The sequence below is a fragment of the Squalius cephalus genome (genome assembly GCF_949319135.1).
Source record: "Squalius cephalus genome assembly, chromosome: 1".
Taxonomy (NCBI): Eukaryota; Metazoa; Chordata; class Actinopteri; order Cypriniformes; family Leuciscidae; genus Squalius; species Squalius cephalus.
Genome location: NC_137122.1, coordinates 53199739 through 53206547, shown reverse-complemented (window position 1 = coordinate 53206547; position 6809 = coordinate 53199739).

The following is a 6809-nucleotide window of genomic DNA, read 5'->3' as shown; positions in this document are numbered from 1 at the left end:
ACATTAGGGTAAGAAAAGAGCGACATCATCGGTCTTTTACGAAGAGAATAACCCCCTGCGCAACAGAGTGGAAGACGGGCGGGTGGCAGCGCGGGCCAGCACCGGTAAACAGCGCGTAACGGGGAATGAGAAACAGAGCGGCCCAGCCGGTCTGAGTATAAAACACTTCACCCTAAGTACCATACCAGAAATATCGCCAGCATGTGAACGTAGTCTGCACATAAGCGACTGGGCAGAGCATACATGTCACTTATACTGACAGCAATTTAGCCTGTAAGGCGGGAACTTCCAGGTTATAAAACCTCACAAATGTCGATGGGGAGGCCCAGCCCGCCGCCATACAAATATCGTGGATAGAAATTCCACTGGACCAGGCCCACGAAGAGGCCATGCCTCTAGTAGAGTGGGCTCTGATACCCAGAGGGCACTGCAGGTGTTTGGAGGCATAAGCTGCTGCAATCGCGTCCACTATCCACCTGGACAGGCTCTGTTTCGAGGCGGCGAGACCCTTGGTGCGTCCACCGAAGGAAACAAAGAGCTGCTCGGAACGCCTGAAAGCGGCGGAGCGCGTGATGTAAACTCTCAGCGCCCTGACAGGGCATAGGAGGTTATCACTGTCCCCATTATCGGATGCTGGCAGAGCCGAAAGGGAAATGATTTGTGCCCTAAAAGGGGTTCCAATCGCTGTGGGGATGTAACCGCGTCTCGGTCTGTTCGGTCCGAACTCAAGACATGCAGGGCTAACAGATAGTGCGTGCAAATCCCCCACGCGTTTTACTGAAGACAGAGCTATCAGAAAAACGGTTTTGAGCGACAGGTACTTTAAATCCACGGATTCAAGCGGTTCAAAGGGAAAAGCCTTCAGGGCCTCCAGGACCAAGGACAGATCCCAAATAGGAACCGAGGGGGGCCGCGGGGATTCATCCATCTAGCTCCTCTGAGGAAGCGGATAATAAGCTCGTTCCTTCCTATTGCCTGGCCGCGCGTCGTCTCAGCGAACGCTGCAATAGCCGCCACATACACTTTGAGCGTGGAAGGGGACCTGCCCTTGTCCAACAGCTCTTGTAGGAAGGAGAGCACCCGTGGGACCCCACATGCACGCGGATCCAAGCTCTTAGTAGCGCACCATTTAGAAAACACCGACCATTTAGACGCGTAGAGCCGTCTCGTGGAGGGAGCTCTAGACCAGCGGTTCTCAAACTGGGGGCCGCGGCCCCCTGGGGGGCCACTAGATGGCGCTAGGGGGGCCGCAAAGAAATTCTAGAATATGAAATTTTTTTTAAAAATTATTTTACCTGTACGCAAGTTAGGATTGTCCTATGTGAACTATGATGTATTTAAAAAAAATATATATATTTTAAAAATAATATCAATTATACACAGCACATTACGCTGAAACGTCACCAAACCGTTGAGGTACTAGTGAACACAACGACATGAACACGCCGATAAATGCCAAGACTGTTTAAAATGGACAAGTTTTTAGATAGAGGATGCAGTGTCTCAGCTGAAAAGGTCACAACAGAAGAGCCCAGCGTGAAAAAAACGAAACTGCGTAAATTTGACGACTCGTACATAAAATATGGCTTTATGGAACATAGTGACGGCAGACCACAGTGCACACTGTGCTTGAAGATTTTATCCGTTGAAGCACTGAAACCATATAAACTCAACCGACATCTCACAACAATTCATCCGGAGCATGCAAATAAAAGTAAGGATTTTTTTCAGAGAAAGAAAGAAGAATACGTCAAGCAAAAGGTACGACTGACTAACATCACGACAATACCTGAGAAAGCACAGCAAGCATCGTATCTTGCAGCCCTGCGAATAGCCAAATGTAAAAAGCCTCACACAATCGGAGAGGAATTAATACTTCCAGCAGCAGTGGATATGTGCCGAGTGATGGTCGGGGAGGAGGCCGCGAATAAGATTAAATCCATACCGCTGTCCAACGATACAGTAAGTAGGCGGATCAAAGACATCTCTTCTGATGTAAAATCTCAACTGACCGAAAGATTACGATCGTGTGAGCAGTTCGCGCTTCAGCTTGATGAAAGCACTGACGTTAGTAGTGCTGCGCAGGTATTAGTGTACGTTCGATATGTATGGGACAGTAAAATTATGGAAGATTTTTTATTTTCAAAAGAACTCGAGGGGAGAGCCACAGGTGAGGAAATTTTCAAAATGTTGGACACTTTTATGGTAGAAGAAAATCTGAGCTGGGAAAAATGCGTGTCTGTTTGCACTGATGGTGCGGCAGCAATGACTGGGCACAAGAGTGGAGTTGTCACCCGAATTCAAGCCATAAATCCAAAGATCGCAGCCACTCACTGTATGCTTCATCGTCAAGCACTTGCATCGAAGTTAATGGCACCCGAGCTGCATGATGTGTTGGAAGTAGTAGTAGCGGCTGTCAACTTCGTGAAGTCAAGACCGCTGAAGTCACGTCTCTTTGCAAAACTATGTACAGAGATGGGAGCAGCTCATGATCGGCTACTGTTCCATTCAGAGGTGCGGTGGCTCTCACGTGGAAGGGTTTTAGAGCGAGTGTTTGAACTCAGACGTGAGCTTCAGGATTTTTTGAAAGAACATAAACCCGATCTAGAACTGTTTTTTTCTGACCAACAGTGGATGGCAAAACTAGCATACCTTGCAGACATTTTCAGTAGTCTCAATGGACTGAATCTGTCCATTCAGGGATGTTATTCCACAATACTGGAGGCAAGTGACAAAATAAATGCATTCAGGAGAAAAATTGACCTGTGGGTGCGGAAACTACAAAGAGGCATCACCGACATGTTTCCAAATCTATCTGAATTTTTGGATACAAACTGCATGGCAGTGGACTTCATGCTCAACACCATTACCAGTCACCTCACCTCACTGAATGAACATTTCAGTCGCTACTTCACAGACATTGACATGGAGAAATATGACTGGGTTCGAGATCCCTTTTCTTGTGATGTGATGGCCAGTGGCCTCAGTGGAAAGGCTGAAGATGAACTTTTGGAACTGTCCAGTGATCGTACTCTCAGGATGAGATTTAATCAGCAGGGCCCAGCAGAATTTTGGCCCACAGTTGAAAAGGAGTACAAGGAGGTTGCTCTTCAGGCCATGAGAATATTGCTGCCTTTCCCAACAACATACCTTTGTGAGACATCTTTCTCAGCCATGATGGCAATAAAGACAAAATACAGGGCAAGGCTTAATGTGGAAGATGACTTGATAGTTTGCCTGTCCCCAATAACACCCAGAATTGATAAGCTCTGCAAAGAAAGACAGTCTCACCCTTCCCACTGAGTTACTAGCTGTTACTAAATTGATGTGTCTGCATTGCATGATTTCTTTTATATTGTAAAACTTGTATAATTTAGTATGTCTTCTATATTGAAAAACTATTTCTTTAAGTAGAGCAGAATTTTTTTATGTTTCTGAAATATTAGAAATATTAATATTATCTGAAAATATTGCTGAAAAAACAGATTGCTGTTCAAATTGCAAACCAAACTTGAGCCACTGTCATTTACTAAAATGTAAGAAGTTTAATGCACTTTTTTACAATCATATGTAAATTAATTTTTCAGTATCTTCTACTATGGACATCATAAATTACTGTTCAGTATTCAAAACTTTTGTTGCACTTTTCAGACAACATTATTGTTAACTGTCAAAACTATTTTTTATAACAATTTGTTATATTTTATGAAATGTAGAATTTAACAATTTTTGTATATTCAACATCAGAGACATAAGGCTACAAACAGAATTGTTGTTCCAGCATTGTACAAATTCATTTGTTTTTGGTACAATCTAAAATTTGTAAGTAAAATTGTCAGTTTGAGGATGTTTTCGTCATGAGTTTTCTTTTGGGGGGCCACAAAAGGTTTCACCCTACTCAAGGGGGCCTTCTCCTGAAAAAGTTTGAGAACCACTGCTCTAGACTGCGTGATCGTGTTCACGACCCCTTCTGGCAGGTCAACGGGTATCCGTTGATTACCCATGCATTCAGAGACCATTGTTCTGGATGGGGATGCCAGATCGATCCACCGGCTTGAGAGAGGAGATCCTTTCTCACCGGGATCGGCCATGGGGATGAGTGCGACAGCCTCACTAGCTCTGGGTACCAGGTTTGGTTCTCCCAACGCGGGGCTATAAGAAGCACTGGGTGGTGCATTTCCCTGATCCTCATAATGACCTGTGGTAACAGGGAGATCGGGGGAAAAGCGTACAGTGGGAGGCTGGGCCATGTCTGGGACAGAGCTTCCTCGCTTTTCGAGAAAAATTTCGGGCAGTGAGCGTTGTCTCTCGACGCAGAGATTTCGACCTCCGCTCTGCCGAATAGGCGCCAGAGAAACTGGACTGTCTGGGGGTGCAGGGACCATTCTCCCGGGGGAATGATGTCTCTGGACAGTCTGTCTGGACCGACATTCAGGTGGCCCGGCACGTGCGCAGCTCTCAGCGAGCGCAACGAGTGGTGAGCCCACACGAGAAGGCGTTCTGTCAGCTTGTAAAAGTTTATACGATTAAATACCGTTCCAAATTATTTTACATCCTATCAGGACATATAAATAATCCCGCGGTATCTAAAGAGCCTATCTTTTAGTCGTACTTTTAAGAGTTAGGTGAACAGTCTCTACAAATTCGTATTTTATTATAAAGATAATAAGAATTATAAATATAATAAATCTCCCCTTTGTAGTATAAATCTACCTTTTTAGGTACTCTTCAACCGTGTTTGCTATACAACAATAACCCTGTTATAAGTTGTTTCTTTAGCCAGGCGTATCAATCAATCAAACAGTGCATACTGATTATTCACATATCAGAATTCATGCTCACCCTCCTTAGTTTTCCCCCCGGGTGGAGATCGTCCTGATCCAGGAAAGAAAAGGTGAAGCGTACTCAAAAATTCCAAGTTCCAGTCAGATGATTTAGAATAAATGTTTAACAATATTTATTAAAAGAATCAAAATGAAAAGAATACTTGTTACAGAATATAATAGAGTACTTAGACTAACAGAGTAATATTAGCTAGGCTTTTACAGCTTCTTGCATTCAGGCACTGCTGGCTTCCTGAACTGGAGATTGCAAGGATGAGCAGCTTATCCGTCTCCAGTTTCTTTCTTTTATAATCCAGATTCGAATACCTTTCGTCATATTTACTGTAAGGCAAATCACATGTACAAATGCTGATCCCAGCAAATGTCTTAACACTCTTATCAGTAGTTGCGTGATTGTCCAGTCAACGGAAATCCCCCAGGAGATACAATAGCTTCTCTGTATGTGTGGACAAAGACCCATGTCACTGCTCTCTCATGTGACTTTGAGAATAGCAGCGATGGACAGAAAAACTTTTCATACAAAACAATTATCATTGAACAGTCATGTGTTCAAAACGACCAAGAATTGCATCTGCAGCATTATTGGGTACAGGCTTTTTATTATGGCCCTTTCTGCGTTGTCGGCGAGTTTGAGGTATGGGTGAAGTGAATGAAATGCCGCTCTCAGGTGGAGCCTCGTGACTTGACTTCACACCCCCTCTCGGCATTAAATGAGCTTCTTTAATTCTTCTAAATTTGTTCAATCTAACTCTGGGTTTTCTTGGTTTCAGTTTATCTACAAAATCTCTTACACCAAATCTATCCATTCTGCTTACAAAGTCAGTACAGTAGATGCTTGGGGTAATGCCGTCAAATTCTATCTCGTACAGTCTATGACTAATCCCATCATTTTTACATATCATCACTTTTAATGAGTTGGCCTGATCCTGGCTCATCCCAGCTTGATGACACCAGGTTCTCAGACTCTGGATAACCTTCTGCCTGTACCACGGTTTGAGTGCTGACTTCCACTGAAACTCGTGTTTGTTCCGCCAGACTTTCAGCAGCTTGTCCAAGTTCACTTGGTTGACTGCGAAGATGAGTCCTCTTTCGGCCACATCCAGAGTCAACGGTACCATTGTCCAGACTCCAGGGGCCTTTAATATGAGGACTCTCTGCGGGGACATAAACACAGCTATAATTGAATTTTTGTCTAGCACTTCCGGGTTGGCTTGAATTATCCAGAACCCAATGCCTATAAACAATTCCTATTATTTCTTTTAAACCTCCATTTTTCTTTTTCTTTAGATACACCTGTGGTTCCAGGTGATATTTGGTAGCCGTATAATTATTTCTACAGCCAGCCTGTACGGTTAGGATTTCACTGGCCTTACAGCATTTAAACTTCATTGTCATACACCATTTTATATAATTCTCTGACACCCATGGACCACTACGGTCCATTCTCCTTCCTCGTTGAGTTACAGTCACTTGTCCAATCTCATTCATTTTAACTTTTTGTATTACAGTACAATTTGAACAGAGGTCTTGCCACTGATTTATCAAAAAACATCTTATTCTTAAACCTCCTGGAAGCTTTCCACATATAACACAGTTCGTCTGTTTTTTAACTACATTTCTTGGTCCACAAATATCATTTGTGATGCAGTCTAAGTATATTTTCCTCTGCCATCCAGAAGCTGGTGCATCCTATTGGTAAGTTACAAAAGGGTTTGTTAGCTCAATATTTAAACAACATTCTTTCCCAGCTTTTATCAGTTTTGTTACATAAAACCAATCATTACTAACTATCAATATTGCTATACCACACATCACATAATCATACTCTGCAATCATCATTAAATGCAGTTGCAATTACAGTTATTTCATAGACAGTCATTTTTGTACCTTCAATTTCTACTCTTCTTGTGGCAAGTATTATAAGATACAAAATCACCAATAGTGTAGAAGAGAGTACTATGTACT